The sequence below is a fragment of the Pogonomyrmex barbatus genome, unplaced genomic scaffold, assembly GCF_055798465.1.
Source record: "Pogonomyrmex barbatus isolate J1 unplaced genomic scaffold, ASM5579846v1 scaffold3, whole genome shotgun sequence".
Taxonomy (NCBI): domain Eukaryota; kingdom Metazoa; phylum Arthropoda; class Insecta; order Hymenoptera; family Formicidae; genus Pogonomyrmex; species Pogonomyrmex barbatus.
This window is the reverse complement of record NW_028297127.1, coordinates 17,044,605-17,062,741: the sequence shown is the minus strand read 5'-3', so window position 1 is coordinate 17,062,741 and position 18,137 is coordinate 17,044,605. Positions and strand designations below refer to the sequence as shown.

The 18,137-nt window shown below is 37.1% G+C and overlaps 1 protein-coding gene across 1 annotated transcript in view; it reads right to left on the bottom strand.

Annotated features, from left to right (window-relative positions):
• LOC105429522 (Wnt oncogene analog 6) overlaps positions 1 to 18,137 on the bottom strand; it is a 151,560-nt gene that overhangs the window by 109,718 nt on the left and 23,705 nt on the right. The gene's annotated exons all lie outside the window — the stretch shown is intronic.

The following is an 18,137-nucleotide window of genomic DNA, read 5'->3' as shown; positions in this document are numbered from 1 at the left end:
GGGCCCCATTACCCCTCTAAACGATTCCTTTTTTCTTTTCCCCCGTCCGAGGGCCGGCTAGCTGCTAGCCACCTACTCGCTTCGGAGCTCGCCACGAACGAATCCACGAGGCGAATCGCTGAATGCCGACGTGAAGCGCGCGATGGTAGCGTTGAAGCTTCCACTAATGACGCGCTGCATCCCCGGACAATACGGACATAGTTGCATCGGCAACAACGTGTTTTTACCGCCGGCTCGACGCAGGCGTCGAGAAGGCTTCCACGGTTCAAGATTATTAATGATCGGTAACGATAGATATTAATCGCGAGCGATAAGTATTAACATATTTGAACGAGCACAGGGTCAACTTGGAACATCGTGTCCTCGATATATTACAAATTTAAGCCACTGCTGGCTTACCATTGTAATTTCTTGTGTCAAGAAATTAATTATCAAATTGTTTTTATGTAAAAAAAACATGCTAGACACTAGAAAATAGATGTGTAGACGCGACATGATAAATTATAAATATACGAAATATTCTCTGAAGCAATTATATCACCAGATCTTGATAAGGTAAAGGAATACTGTTACCTGTTGAAGAAGGAAACAATTGCGTGATCCAAGTAATTGTTGAAAAACACGCGACTGTGGCGTGTACCTCGGAGGATCAAAAACCTCGGGGCCCGGGCTGGAAATATTTTCATAAGCATTCACGATTTGTTTTGAGATGGAAGCGCGTTAGTTTCACGAGAGACAGTCAAAACCCAGCAACATTTCAAGACACGCGAGGTTAAAAGTAGAAAACGACGAACAGGAAGAAGAGCGAGGGAAGAAGAAAGAACGGAAAGATCTCTTACTCATCGCGAGGACTCCGCTGCAAGATCTCCCTCATCGGCGGGCCCCGTTGCACCGTGGGGGCCTCCGGCACGGCATTCGTGTGGATATTAGGGCGATTGTCGTGCCTGATTCGGTACGGTCTTGAAATAAGGCCCCCGCGGGCTGACAGCGGCAAGGGGCCCCTCGTACAAAGCCGGGTAACGGGGCCCACCCTTCGACTCTTCTGCACGAGGAGTTCCTCTCCCTTCCCTTCACTCTGACACCTCCGAGCAGCCTAATCTCCCTCTCCCTCGTGCTTTTTCTCTCTTTTGTTTCGATCCGCGATATGCACACGACTGCAATATTCTCGACAGCGACGTTTGAAAGAGAGCGAATCTATCGTTAAAAACCTATTACGATTTGTTTTCATTCATTGTTGCATTCGCGCACCATCGGGCGATCTTCATTTTAATATTCTAGATAGTGATCGCGGTATTTTCATCATTATCCGTTCTTCCTAATCTTTCATTGTACAAGCGTTGATAAAATTAAAACTAAACAAATGACTAAGAAATCAGAACACAGCCGACATCTCCTGGAAGACCGTACGATCAGAACGATACGCGAGGATCGGAAAGATCGGAGGAGGTAGTAGCTCCTTCCGCGACTTCAGAAACCTCTCTCGGAGGTCCACTCTCGTTCCATCTCTTTCTCTCTCGTCCTCACGCGACCTCACCGGACTCTGTATCATCCTCCGGGCCGGTGTACCAGTCGGCATCGTGTGAAGTCCGGCCGAGCCATTATATCCCCCTTGACCGCCTTCGAGGTGTATATACTATCCAGGCATCTTCAGGCATCGCGAGAACGAAGAGGACGAGGGAGGAGTTCTTCCTTTCTCTCTCACTCCTCTCTTCTCTCGTCGTTCATCTCTCGAGGCTCTTCCTCTTTCGCATGCTCTATCTGCTCGTACAGGCAAAAGAGAATAAGACAGAAGAGAGAGGGAAGTGCGTGCTGGATCGCGGAGCCGAGAGGTGTCGGGGCCCGCATTAAGGGGGCGGTACGCCTCGAAGGGGCCCCGAATTATGACGTCACGGACCGCACACGACGCGATCAGGTGAGCCGAATACAAAATGGATTGTTAATTACGGAATTCTCCCCCTCCTCCCTTCGATCGCCACGGTGGCCGTCACTTACCTCAGTCTATATTCAGCGAGTTTCTATGCGTCCTAGATGTAATATCTGTTTTCTTCTAAAGACTCGGAGGCATCTGAATGCAAAGGCGTTAAGAAGTGCGCAAACATCTACATTGATATATTAATTTCCCTTTCTCTCTCTCATTTTCTAAACAAATATTGTTATTGAAGAATCACACGTCTACAAACCTATATTTATTTTAATAATAATTAATAAAATAATATTTTTTAAGTAGAAAAGAGTTACAGAATAATGTTTCATTTTCTTATTATATGTGTTACATTAGTTATTATATATACATTTTTAAATTGAAATAATATATATGTTATTTACACTTCTTCTTTAATATTCTCCTTCCAATATTAATTTAAAGAACTTAATTTTTGCATGGAATTAACAATATTTAAAAGTTGATTATTTTAAAAATGTTATTAAGTATGAAAAATTATTATTTTTATTTTCGAAAATAATTATAATGCTTATTACAGCCTGAACATCATGAATTGCGAGACATAACGTCATGTAAAGCCCAGAATAAAATATATATATATATATATATATATATATATATATATCTACACATATTATCTACACATATTTTATCATTATTTATAAAATCATTATCTATAAAAAATAATTTTATTAATTCCGATTTTCTATTTTGCAATATTTGCTGCAATATGTAATAGTTTATAGTTTTCACAGTAAACATAAACTGGATTTACATGGCAAATGTTTATTGAATGTCCTTATCGTCGCCGGAAACGCAATTCTTTTCGAAAAACGTTCATCTCGAGCAATTCGATTTATTATCAGGATCATAAAGATACCATGCATTACATCGATACCGGAGAAACACGCTTCGGGCGAGGAGAAAGAGAAGAGCGGGCAAAGAATGCTCGGTTGGGGAGGAGGCAAGATCAACGGAGAAAGGAGTCATCAAATTCATTAGATCCACTCTCACGGACGAACATTAACGAACTCAAACGTGTGCTCAGCAGGCCATGCCATTCTGGTGGACGGCAGAATCATCCGGTCGATTATGAGATAATGCTGCTCCAAAAAATAAAGAGTGGCAGACGAAGAGAGAAAGAGAAACAGAGTAGAAGGGACAAGAGAGGGTGGAGAAAGAAATATCAAGGAGGGGAGGCTCGGAAGGGCAGGAAGAGAAAAATAAGATACGTCTCCACCTCTTGGAACGCTTCACCAGGTATATCGAAAGAGAACTGTAACACGTGTGAAAAGGGGAATAGATATATAGAGAGAAGAATCCCGAAAGTTAAAAGAAGGACTAGAAGAAAAATGGAAGGGCGACTACGGCGGAAGGGATAAGGAATTCACTTTCATTCATGAAAAATTCTTTATCTTGGCAGAATCTCACAGAGATCGGTTCCCACATAAGATGGGAAATAATGCCGAACATCTTTCATAAATGCTTACTTCGTGGTCGGTATATTATGGGGATTTTAAGAACGCGTATCGCGGTAAATTCACACGAAAGAAAGTGTCACCATAAGCATCACGTTCGATCGTAGCATTTATGATAGAACATCTTAATTACATGTGAAAGAAGTTTCGAACTGTCGTCATGTTAATTTCTTTGGTTATGTCGATTCACCCTAATATTATTGTTTTCATAACGTTTAAAAGAATTAATCCTCTACAATCACGGCGCAATACTTTAATAATATAACATAATATTATAACAGCAAATTTTGATTGTTATATACAAATTACTTTATCTTGTGTATTATACATCATAAATAATATAATTTTGCAATCATTTAAAGTTTTATTAAAAGAGATTAAATTCACGTAGGAAATAGTTAAAATTCATAAGTTTATTCACATAATTATATTATAGAAATCGAAATAAATAAGTTTTTTAGTTAAATAAATTTCATTTTGTGTATATAAAATATATGTCGTGAAGTAAAAAGAGATAATTATTCATCTTCATTAGGATCACATTAATCATGTGACAAGTTCTCAATGACGATAAAATAGCAGGTGAGTACACCGATTACTTCCTGACTCAGTGAAGATGCAGTAGCGTGAGAAAGGGTCAAGCATTGTGCCTGAAACGAATCGTAAATTGGTCTTATCTACGTGTAACCTGCCACCGATGTACCAAGGAGTAGCGCAATATGAGGTACGTAACGATCCTTAATCGATTCGCGGATCAACGCTTTGCCTCAAACACAGGTTTCTACTCTCTGACATTCTAACTTACACGCTATGGAATCATCTTGAAACTGTTATGTTGCCGTACGTGCTATTCTATAATTTCTAATCATCGGGATATTATCTATCATCTTGATATAACGTGCTTGGATTACGTATTGCTTCGTGCTGTGTCTTCTTCAGAATAACGGAATCAATTACCGGCGCAAAACGTGATGATTATCTTTATTGGTATGCAAGTCGCGTAATCGACGATCTGTTTAAATTTCGTAATTGTAGAGAAGAAAATATAATGGATATTTTATCATAAAAACTATATGTTGATTGTTAATTATATCAAAAAGATATACATTATCGCATTCGTGGAAAGTAAAATAGATTGATGTCACAGTTCGTGTACTAAAAGTACTGACTAATTAAAAGTAAATACCACGAGGCAACAATGTGCGGTTAAGAAAAGTAACGATCACCGGATCATTAAAGAGCATCGCTATTAACAATTACCCCGCCTCTACCGGGTGCACTTGTTGCTCCATTATCGCGATTGAAGCATCGTAATGATTGTACGCCGATTTGAAATATTACGCGTCATAATCTCCCGTATTCTCGGCGATCGTTGAAGTAAACTGATCATCTTACTTAAAAGCACTTGCTTATTTATCACCGATATTCCCCTATCATCGCCTGTCGCTTTCCCGACATTCTCGCGACATCACATTCATACATCACATTTGCGAAACGACGGTCGCGGAGCAATAAATATATTGCCAGCGGCTAATAAGCGATGGTTAATTATGTGAACAAATTCGCATATTCAACCCGTATAAGCGTAACAAAGGCAACTTGGGCGGTGAAAATCTAGGGAGCGAAATTGCCCCGCACAAATGAGTATTTATGAGTCCGCCACGACTCTATATTATGCCTCATTTCGTCGGAGGATCGATTAGCTCTAATCGCGACGTATAAACAAAACGTTAATAAACACCGGTCTCGATCTGCTCCACTCGCGAGCGAGGGAGAGACAAGAAAGAGAGGAAGAGTCAGATCGATTCATGATACACTTTCGAATATACACGTGTAAAATGTCTTGAAATAATTTGTCTTCCCGTATTTGTATGGACATATAAATCTCTCGCCATGTAACGCGTGTTTCGCATATGTGTTTGAGTATTACGTATATGCTTGTGCGCATACATGTATATGTAAATTTTAATTAAATATCAAACAGTGTACTTGTATTCGCATGTTCTAAATTTGTAAATGTATATATTTTTTTGTACGTGAAGTAATTAATCCGTATAAAAATTTAACTTTACTATTAAAGACATGTAAATGCAATTTTCACAAAATTTCAAAATATTTTAATAATTGTTCATATCTTGCTTTCAAATAAAAAATAACAAAACAGTCACTGGTTTATTGCTTATTAATCTACAAAAAAATACAATAAATCTATCCATTGTGCGTACAAAGTAATTTTTAGCAAACGATTGTTTAATCAGTATTAGTTTATGTTTCATGATTATAAACTAGAAGACAGCGACGTAATTCAAACCTTGATTAAGAGATAAATTGATCCAAGAGAAACACGAGAAGATAAATTCTTTTGAGATTATTTATAAATAGAGTATGCTAATAGGTGCATACATAAAGATATCGATAATTGCTGCGATTTATAAACTCTTAAATAATTAAGAGACACACGATAATGTGAAAACATAATCTTCGCGACCAAGTGATTAATGTTTACTTTCTGATAGCATAAGATATAGACGTGCTTTGTGAAATTATTTAAAACAGAAACTCTAAAATTATTATACAACCTGAAATGAATCCAATATTTTTTTCTAACTCAATACGACCTTGTTAATTATCATTAAATCTGTATACTAAATTATTCATTAATTCATTTAGCGAAACGCTAAAATCATTATGTCCATTTATATTGAATCAACATATTAAATTACCAAGAAAGAAAATAATTGTGATAACAATGTTAAGAGATATAATCAATTTATTTTGTTTGTAAAAATCTCATGTTGATAAATGTTGATAAATATTCATCTTAACCAGTTATCTTTCATCTATTTGCTATTCATAATTTGTGAACTATATTTGTGTACTATACACAATTAATTCTTTTGACATTACTTTTTTTAAAAATTATCTTTTATATATATATTATTTATTTAAAAAAATCTCATTGGACGAGTTCTGTGATTCCTTCGAGGTATTGATGATCCGTCCACCGATGAAAGAATCGTAGATCGCGATCAACCACCGGAGAGATTCACGAAGAAACGCGTTATACCTCGAGAGCACACACGTGATTGCACGGGTGGTCTCTCCTCGATACGACGATCGAGATCTCCGTTTTAAATCGTCGTTGTAAGCCTAAGGTAGAACCTGCGTTTTGACTTTGTAATGGGTTTTCTTGCCACGTATCGCTCGCCATCAATTTTTGTCACCGCGCCGATACAACGGTAACGTTATGACAGACGAGATATTTGATTAACTTGTAAACGTCGCTGCTGTGAATAAGATTGATCGATATCGTTCCCATAAATATGGAAGTGAGATAATTTCGATTAAAAATTTCTCTCTCTTTCATAATTTTAAATGTATGGATTCGGTACATGAGAATGCAAATATGTTACGTGACTTGCAACATTATTATATTATAAACTCGTAATATTTCAAACATATATTAAATTTATTTTTTTAAAATTAATTATTACACATATAATTTAACAATTTACAATAATTTTAAATCGTATAATAATATTTGCAAAATGAAAAAGATAAATCAAATCTATAATAACAACTATCGTAATAATTATTTATACTTTTACCCCAGTTTTTAATAGATCTGTTGCATTTATTACATCATGGTTATATCGGCAAAAACCTATGTATGTATATATATATATATATATATATATATATATATATATATATATTGTGTGTGTGTGTGTGTGTGTGTGTGTGTGTGTGTGTGTGTGTATTCTACCGATGGTCACGTATGTTCTAAATAAAAATAGGAGGTAATTATCATATAAGTCGTTATTTATAGTGCTGTCGAAACAGAGATCATCGCGGATCACATTGGGAGACCCACCGCGCAGCGGCGTAGGAAGTCTCGTCGATCTTTTCGTGGCACTCGATCGCGCGGGCGGGGTGGAGAGAGGGAGGAGATCGGAGATCGGCTCTCACCGATCGTTGCCATCGAAAGATGCTTGAATAATAGAGCCGCATCATCGTATTTAATAATCGTACAATGGACAACGTGACGCGATAAGATCGCGATCGTTTCGGTGGATGGACGAGCCCTCGATAAGCTGGCCGCTCATAATAACGCAATTAACACTTCTTTGTTCGATCAATTTTCGTCTCGCTCGCCTCGGTGAATCGTCGCGAATTGCAGCAACGGTATATGAAGAAAAATGACCAATGTAATCTTGGAATATTCTCTTCTGAGTCTGCTTATAATTCAGGCCCGACAGGATCATGTTTCTCTTTTTTCAGAAAATGTGCCTTACATCCATTAATATTTTTTAAACCCTTTTCATTGTTACTTTAATGTATACAAAATACTCTTACTTTATATCAATTATAATATATTTTCTATCTACTATTATATTTTATATACTTTTTCTATATATTTTTCCATCTATTGTTACATTATTCATGTAAAAGTAATCATATTTTAAAATTATAATCAATTATAAATTTTAATTAATGTTTTACTTTTTTTCTAATATATATTGAAAAAGATTGAATCACATTGTTCACACATGAAATTTTCCTATAAATTGATCTCCAGATACCATTAAAATAATCTCACACACATACTCGTCATACGAGTATCCCGAAAAGAAAAAAGAAAACGATATTGTAGTGACAAATTTGCCTTGACAAGTAAGTTCTCCGATAAGAATTGTACAAAGTATGCTCAAAATATTGTACTCGCGAAAAATTACGACGAAACACTTTGATGAAAAGAGCCGGCCGATAAACGCGCTCGTATCGCAGGCTTATCATGCTACAAACAGCTGCAAATCCTGTCGAACCGAGTGTCCGCTGTCAGGTGGAACGTAATGGTACCCCTATATTATATTAGCTAATATATTTCTCCCCGTAATTCCTGAACACCCTAAAGTGCCTGATACACCGACGAGGCTCGGCCCCGGTTGATTACGATCGTTTACGACCGCTAAATCATCCGGCGTCTCCCCTCCTTTTTTCTCTTTATTTGCGAAACGTCGTGATATCCCTAATCGCTGAAACCGGTAGTAAAACGATCGTTACTAGTCGCGACAAAGAAACCGCCACCTTCGAGAACAAACGAGCTAATAAAACCGCTTTACCAAGTCCCTTCCGTTTCGACATACGCTCGGAAACACGCGCATCGCTATGCGTGGTTTTTTCACCGTGCACTTAAAATTCCAGAAAAGTACGTGGGGAAGCGATTCCAGATACGCGACGGGAATACAGCTGCCGACGGTCGTACTACAGTGACGTTTAATATTTCGAGATTAATCGTCGTGCGAAATCTTCGAACGAGCAAACGTGAATTTGCCCCACCGCAGTTTGCAAAGTTACATTAACGTATTAAGTACTCTGCTCTTTAATTAATATTATTGCTATATAACCGAGATTTCCGATGTTGCATTCTCATTAACATTAAAGAGATATAAACCTACATATTATGTATATACCTTATGTATATACATAAATATACATATAGACATTTATAGATATAACATATTTAAACAGAAGAAGCATTTATTTCTCAGGTACACCACCCAGGTAATACATAAAATGACAACACTGTCTCTTTTTGTCTTATTTTTATTTCTACAGCACACTTCTTGCTTATACAGTAAGAGGCATATTTGAATGAAATTTAAAAGCTAACGTGATATAGAGACAGACGCGTGTTCAAGAACATCCTCGAGCTGGGTGTTGAGATTCTAATCGGACCTGGCTGCAAGTAGAACAACGGCGATTAGGCTTCTCCAGAGCACACTTACTCGACCGGCTCTAATCTTTGGTCTCGTAGGTGGCTCTGAGAGATAGTCATCGCTAGTCGCAGCCGTAAGAGTCGCTCGGAAGGGACACTTTATCAACTTCAACCCTTTACACGATCTAGATCTCGACGACGAGCCTTCGTTCCCGCGCTTGCTATGCCGGACACGCGATAGAAAAAAGGAAAACGAATTCGACATCTTCCACGAATAAATCATTTTAGATGATTTAAAATTGGCGATACAAATTGATATAACATAGGATTTTTAAATATATATACATAAATAGGAATATTAAAGAAGGAATTTTAAAGATCACATAGGAATTTTAAAGATCACAATATACATTTCCACCCTATTTCTCCGTTTGCCTGAATTGTTTATAAAGAAAATTTATTCTTAAGTGTCTAATTATACGGATTATTAAAATATTAAAATTACAGGCACATGATACATGCATCAAAAATATAGAATATTAAAGAAATATTAATATTTTACGCGCGAAAAAGAGAAAAAGGAACAAAGTGTACGCAAGGACAATCTATCTACACGAAAATTCACACGAAAACAGGCAAAAATTTGAGACACGAGATTACATGGCTTAAAACGTCGACGGGCGATTTCAAAATGTTTCAGGACGATCGGTAGGAGGGAATCATGGTCGAGGATCCGAAGGTGTGGAAGCAGGGTATATGGTGCAGAGTACACTATACAGTACACGGTCAAGCACGAAGCCCCCATACGCATACCAGTACAGCTATCGGCGAGTGCGAGATCCGACAGCTTCGGAGGTGGCAATGAGCCCGGGTCCCGCCTGCCGCCACACCCACACGCATATATCTTATTTTCCCTTTTTATTTATTCGAATTGCCGTTGGTCGAGGGCCACTCTTCGAATCCCCATGGCTCGGTTGCCATAATAGGCGAGCATGGTGGCCCATCGCAACGGCCCGCCGGCCTTCCTTCTCGCTCGCGGGCTACCATTCTTCACCTGCAGATGCACCTCGGTGTGCATCGCGCTCTCCCTCTTTCGTAACGAGTGTGATATCGTTGCAAATGTCTTTCTAAAAATGTGACATTTGCTTGACAACCACTTAATTTTTGGAAAAATTAATTAAAAATTATCTCAGCAATTCATTTCATTGTAAAGATTAGGAAAATATTTAAAACAATTTTTACTAATATTCTTTCAAAACACAGAGGATTAATTTAATATATGTATAAATTCAAAATATTAAAGAAAAAAAAAAAGATTAATGACTAAGAATCGTTAATTTACATTTGCTTTAGAAGCATATAATTCATTTTGATAAAAATAAGTTGAGATAAACAAACTATTAAAATGATAAAACAATTAGTGACTTTCATACTTGTTATTTTCGTGTTTTTTTTTTATTGATATATTCAAAAGGATTGTATGTCAAGGAAGATATATATCGAGATATATCTTTATTGCTCTTTATTCTCTGAAGTTTCTCACCATTCCAAAATTCCAGTTTTATTTCTGTTTAAACGCTTGACTCATAAGAAAAGATCTCTCTTTGTTATACCCCTTTGTTGCAAGATCAACACTAATCCATTCATGGCACGACCCTAATTCGTACGATAACATCCTGTATAAGCTGTAAACCGATCATCCGATAATCGATGCGAAAAGAAAAGAACAAGAACATGATATCGAGGAATATCCATTCTCCTCACTTCTCTTTCTCTTTCCCTCTCGTGAAAAAAAAAAAACCGTGAATACGCACGCATGCACGCACATGGCACAATGCCGTGCAATAAATAAAGCGAAACTCGAAACACGCATACAGACGCAGAAAGTATCATCTCCGAAGATCCTTTCAACCTCTTAAGTCGTTACAGCCAAGATCGACAGAAAGGATTTCCCCGCGTATCGAAGCATCTATTGTTATATGTTGAGTTCCGAAGAAGAAAAAAAAAGACATCGAGACCGGAGATCGTCGTTACTTTACGAAGAGACTTTGTTCTTGTTTCCTTTCTGAAGTACTGTGTTTTCTCGGCTGTGATTTTTCTCGATTTTTCTATGGGCGCGCGTACACGCGTGGATGCATCCGAGGGGCGCGCCACGAGGGGAACGCAAGTCCTTCCGTCCAGGAGCCGAGAGGGTGCACCCTACGACGAGCGTGGTAAACGGGCGGAATCTCTATGATCTTCGAAAGCAGATTATTGGGGCTACTTTAACGAGCAGATCGATTACGCTCGGACGCACTCCAACAAGTGCCTTTTAACGGAAAAACGACGGCGATGATACGTTCGGTGTATCCGGCCTGTCGATCGTGCGATCGAGCGTTATACGTTGCAATGGATATCTTTCCTCGACCGCTGCTGTTCATACCACGTTTGCGAGACTTGTATAATAATATGTACCTGAGCTACCGTACTTCCTCTTAACTAAAGAAAACCTTCATCTTTTTAACGAACTCAGAAGCGACATGTCTTTGATGGAAATTTGACAGATGACGTTATAGTTGAAGAAAATTGCGACAGCTATGACAAGGTAATAATATTATAGAAAAAAATTTATCTACTTAAACTCCAGAGGTAAATAATAAAGATAAAATAACCACAGATAAAAATCGCGACTAATAATAGCAAAATTAAAAATTAATAAAATAATACGTGGATATGTACACTTGTATATGTACATACATTAAGCAGCGTTATATGGTAATACAATAATATAAAACATATATCATTAGAGGCTCTATTATCAAACGGAGGAACTCATGTGCATTTTTTCGTTCCTTTCCGGAACATTTATAATGTCGGGCGGTCCTTTCAGCAATCCGTTTTCGGCTGCAAGTTTGCGTTAAAGCGATCAAATAGGTACGTAACCGCGGTGCTGAAAGGATGGAGGCGTGACAACACATCTGCGTAGCTTTCTTCATTCATTCTTTCTTCCGGAGTAGATATCGCACTTATTTATTCGATATAATAGTTAATGATAGACCTCGCCATTTCATTAACTAATAATAGAATTGTCAAAGAGCTCTCTTTCTACAAGTCCCTCGAGATAAAAAAAACAAAACTAAAAAATCAACGTTCAGGAAACGCGTTATAAAGAATACATCTTTCGTTTTTATCCGATATTAAACAATGTCTATAAAGATTATCAATTTTATTTTTACATTAAAATTTTCAATGTTGAATTAAGTTGGAGAAAAAACACAACGCAATCAAGTAAAATTGTCGAGAATAATTATAGACTAATATAATTTATCATATCTTTTTGTTTAATGTTTTTTATTAAAAACTGTTGACAATCTTATCCATGTATATTTTCCATTTTGTTTAGATAATACAAAAAATAATATAGGCCAATTTATCTTGTTTAAATTTGTTCAACATTTGTTAAACATTTCCTACTTAAAATACCATAAAAGTAGAAAATTTCAAGAACATTTTCCTAAGAATGGCAAAAAAACGTTCTTTCTTATAAGCTATAAAATTGCGTTTTTTCATTTTTTTCTGAACTAATGCTAGTCTTAAACTTTTCAAATTCATAGAAGAATTAAAAAAAACAATTAGCGATTTGATTACTCAAAAGAAGGCAAAGATTATATGTGCTACCATATTTCCGACAATTTCATTAGTATATGTATATCGGTTTAGAAAATCCTTATGCTACATAATAAACTATAAGAAAGAAATATTTTTAATTCCGCGTATCCATTAATTCAACGAATGGAATTATTGGCCGTAAGCGAGTCACGAAGTACTAAGCAATGAATGGTGCTCCTCCCAACGCCCCCATATATGCAAATTTGAAGTGCACCATACGCTCGAAGGCTTGACCAATCGGTACCTTTCACGCATCGTTAATCTATTGCTTCGATTTTCCCATTAAAAAGATGTGCTACGTACAATATTCTGAGATAATATCTAAAATGTAAATGCCAACGTACGCGTTTTAGCCAATAATGAAATAATAATATCTTATAATGAAATAATAATATCTTATATTTTCATCAAAATAATACATGAAAATAAAAGTTTGAAAAATTAATTACATAAAATAATATTTAAAATGCGCATACAAAAATATACAGATAGAAGGAGAGGCACTGCCAAATATATTACGTTATAAATCTCGAATTTCTCTCTATATATAAAATTTACATTTAAACAATATTTTTTATTTACCCATCTAATATATGTATTGAAAATCATATAAAAACCAAAAAAAGAAAATTTCTTTCAAAGAAAAAAAAATAATAATTTTGATAAATTTAATTTTTTTTTCTCTAAAATTTATTTAATTTTAAATTATTGATTAAATAACATATGATTTATTGATTCTCTAGCTTCGATTATATGTAACAATTCATTTAGTAATACGAACCTTTTTATCTCGCTAATGACAAAATCGTGTCAAGTGTTTATTGACAGACGCATTATCTGCATACTGTCTCCTTGATGAGACATAAGTATCCCCCGAGCATATACATAATAATGATCGAGAAATTTATTACGTCTCAAGTCTGAGGCGTATATTCTATCGCTCGCGCGGATTACAGTAAATTATCTTATCTATCTCACTCATCTCAAACACGTCGTCATTCCTGTCAGCCCGCACGCAATAGATGAAAGTCTATAATTATGGGGAGCTACTAACCCCACGAGTACGAAAACGAGTTTTAATATCGTTCGCGAAAAACCGAGTGAGCTTTACGCAGGAAGCCCATTATCATTATGGAGTGTATCGAGTTTATCCCCGTCGGCCTTCCACCTTCATCCCCGGAACTTCAAAAGTTCATCTCTACCGGAATGCATATTATTAAAACATTCCGGAGTGCTCCCTATCCTCGACGTGCCCCGCAGGGGCGCCGGTGGGTTCATAACTTCTAGCGTATCCATGGCGGGCGAATCTCTCAAATTGTTGGCCATTGTCGTACGGAAATCTCATCACCTTCCACGATAAATATTTAAAGAAAAAAATGAGTCACAAAATTCTGTCTTATCTTAATGTTATTTTCTATTTTCTTTTTATATATATATATATCTCGGATTAATTATCTCGATTTTTCGATTTCACATTTTCATAATTGGAAGAATAAACTTACTCATCGCTTTTGGATTACGGAAAAGGAATAATATTTATAAAAGAAAGATTCTTATCTTATACAGCAAGTATTTAATTTTTTGTACGAAAAGACATCTACAAAACTTTCGTAACGAGATATTCGTTCTTTGTAGAGCAGGATAAGCAGAATACATAAAAATTCAAATAAGCAATTTTTTGCTCCGGACTTTTGTTGCAGGATATTACGTGAAGAAACGATAGCGCGTCTATTATCGTTTCTTCGCTACCTTCCTGTAGTTAACTTCTTGCTAACGGGCGGATGTCTCAATTAAGATCGAAGACGATCGACTGCAATTACCGACGATTTTCACACTGCCATTCTACCGCGTCCACCGTTCTTGCGATCTTTTGCTTCCTCTTCCCTTTGAAGACACAATAAATGCCTACCTTGTGAAAACAAAACTACGCTTTGCACGCGCATCAATCAATTATTGTGTTGTAAAGTACGTAGCTTCATTCGACAGAATTGCACGCATTATTAAATCGCAAATGGATAACTTGAATAATTCTCGTTCGTTTTCATTTAAATTTATATTTACTTTAAAAAATAATAAAAATTATAATTCTAATTAAAAGATTAAACATTCCGTATATTGTTCAAAAATTTGTAAAATAATTAATTGTAATACAAAAAAGATTTAGATATACAAAAAAATAATAAAAAAGTTCTATATACATATAACGCTTTTAACAAATAAATGTAAAGAAAAATTTTGCATTTAGCGTTTCGATTTTTAGTCGTATGAGCGCCATAAATAAACATTCATGGACATAACAGAGAGATCGTACACTTGTTAGAAACCATATGCCGCTGTTTAAGACTATAATTTCACATCGCGAAAGACATTTGCTCTTTCCCAAGATAACTCAAGTGAAAAACGTACGTACATACGGATTTAAAATAGGAGAGTGGACGCGGCAGGATACCTCTTTCATTGCGCGCCATTCGAGAAAACGGTCATTAGCATTGAATCGTGCAATAAATTACGGCCATGATATGGCAATCGCGAGCCCTAAAGTAATCTCGCTCCTTCACCGTGGCGCGTAAATCACCCCCTCACTAATGCGGCATTGCAATAATGTACAAATGTGAGTGCGCGAATATTTACGAGAACATTTAATTAACCATTCTCCGTTTGGTCGAAATCTCTTGATAGAAAAGAAATTCAAAAAAATCTTATGAGAATCCTATTACAGATATCGGTAATGCACACGAAATCATCTCTCTTCCCCCCCCCTCTTCTCTCTCTCTCTCTCTCTCTCTCTCTCTCTCTCTCTCTCTCTCTCTCTCTCTCTCTCTCTCTCTCTCTCACACACACACACACACACACACACACACACACACACACACACACACACACACACACACACACACACACTTCATTCTTTATGGAAAGATTCCGTATCTTTTTTCCAAGCTGGCCAATTAGGTTGCCGAGCGACGACGCATTACGCGGTGATAGGATGATCGAGCGGCCCGATCGTATCAGCGCTCGCGTGCCAGGATCACGGTCAGGACACACTCGATAGCTCGATAAGTAATGCACCTTGATAGGATGACAGAGGATACACGTTGTAGAAGAGCGAGAGGGGAAATGAGAGAGAAGAAGAGAGATGAGATCAAGCGGAGAAGCGTGGTTCCAGTGGTTCCTCTGGAAGTACGGACGATGTTATCGGGACGAGGTATTGAGGTCGGCAATGAGCGTGTCCCTCTACGAAACGAATGGAACGTGGCTCATCCGCGAGGCAAAAGAAGCCACGTGTCCAGCAGCGTATGCGCCGCGGTAAATGCCCGATAAATCGCCGCTCGATCTGCCTATAATTCCGCGGCATGCGAGATAACGGTGAACGCCAATAAGGTACGGCCGCCGCTCCTCGTTAGTTTCGGAGCATGCGATAACAAGGTTCCGCCGATTCGCGTTTATGGTCGAACCCGTAGGAACTGCTCGCACCGCGGTGAGTTAAGACTAAGCCTAATTAAGCAAATTTTCTCTTCGTCTTCTTCTACATATCCGCGGGCAAATGTTAAGATTAAATAACATACCGATAACGCAAAGTTAATCAAATCAAACTGTCAGTACCGATGCTCCAATTGAATAAATTTTTCGTAACGCGCTAATTAAGTGGAGTAACTTGCTGTAGAAAATAAATTCTTATTATTTTAATCCTCATTGTCGTTATATAAATGTCATCCAAACTAATTTGAAATTAATCTAAATTCTCTCTTACTCTTTATCATTAAAAATTAATCTTCCTTTTTGTTTTAGTTGACCCATTAATTTCGCCAGTTGTGTCCGATTGCCGGCGAACTGCGCACCTGTTTTCGCCGGCATGTAGGTCCTAATTAAGCGTAGGTCAAAGATCGCGAGCGAGGGTGACCAAACGAGTTCATGTAACCGGCGTCGCCACCGATTATCGAGAGAGAATTCAGCTGGCTGCGCTTTGTGTCAGGACGTCGTTTGATCTTCGACCACGTGGCACGGTGGGGTGACTACGAGCGCGGTGTACGAGCCAGGGTCGTTGCGGCTAATTGCCAGCTCAGCGACCACGTCAATGAAATCTGCACTTCCACATCGGGTCGAGAAATCGAAGGCAACCCGGGGGCAAGGGGGAAAGTAGATAGGGAGCTTTGCTCCCTCGATTCTCGTGATCGCGGCACCGAGAGCTTCGTCCGACAGATATTATATCGGATGCACTGCTAATTGGCTTTAGAGAGAGACGAGGAGACATACATTAGAGTCAACGCCATATTTCCGATTCAGGAGTCCATCTGCGTCCATTTCGTTTTTTTATATTTCTACTTTTCTAGAAGCCGTCTTGCTTGAAGAAATAAACGCGCTATCACAGTTGAGAAAATTATTTGAGAAAATAAAGAAAGAATGAAAGTCATTTATTTATTTAATTTTTAGTTATTTAATTGATATTTAACATCGATTAACATCGATATTTGCATTCATATTATTACGCGAAAAAGTAATAATATGAATTTTAAATATAATTAATATACGAAAGTGTGATATTCATCTCTTTACTCTCGTTAGCAAATGACCGATGAAATATCAATGATAGCCTTTGCACTTCTGGCTTGCTGTACAAGAGTACAGAATCTAAGAAAAGAAGATCTAAAGGAGAGAGGGGATGAGAGTAGGCGGACGGCAGTTTGTGTAAGGGAGGAAGATAAGCCTCAATTATGCCGATTGACTCCTCCAAGTGATGCTAGGTAGGGGAATTTCGCTCCTCCTACTTGTCCTGTCACGTGATCTCAGACAACCTTCCTTCCTTCCTGCCTGCTTTCCTTTCTTTCGATTTGGAGGGTAAGATCTTTCGGGAGAAGGGAAATGCGATTATAAAATATCTTGAGGCGCGAAGAACGATCCGTCCGTTCATGCGGAGCGAAATGTACATTAAGCTGCTCGAATACACAAGTAATTGATTTCAATTTCAATTCATAAAGATATACGGAGAACGTCCAAATATTATCTTTCATTGAATAATTGAATGAAATTTAATAGTTCGAACATCTGTTTTATATTAAATAATTCAAAATTAGATAGTAATTAATAGGTAGATAATAATTAATAAATAATACGTGCCCGAGATATAATTATATTTAACTCATTAAAAAACTTAGAAGGATAAAAACAATTTTTTCTATTTGCTAGTTTTTTACTTATTATAAACTATTAATAATTGATCTTCTTACAATTTAGATTATAAAAAATTCTCCCCTCCTTGATAAAAAATATTTTTTATAAAACGTGGATAATGATAGAAATGATAAATAATAAAATAAGAAATAAAATATATACCATCAAGGACAGAATCCAG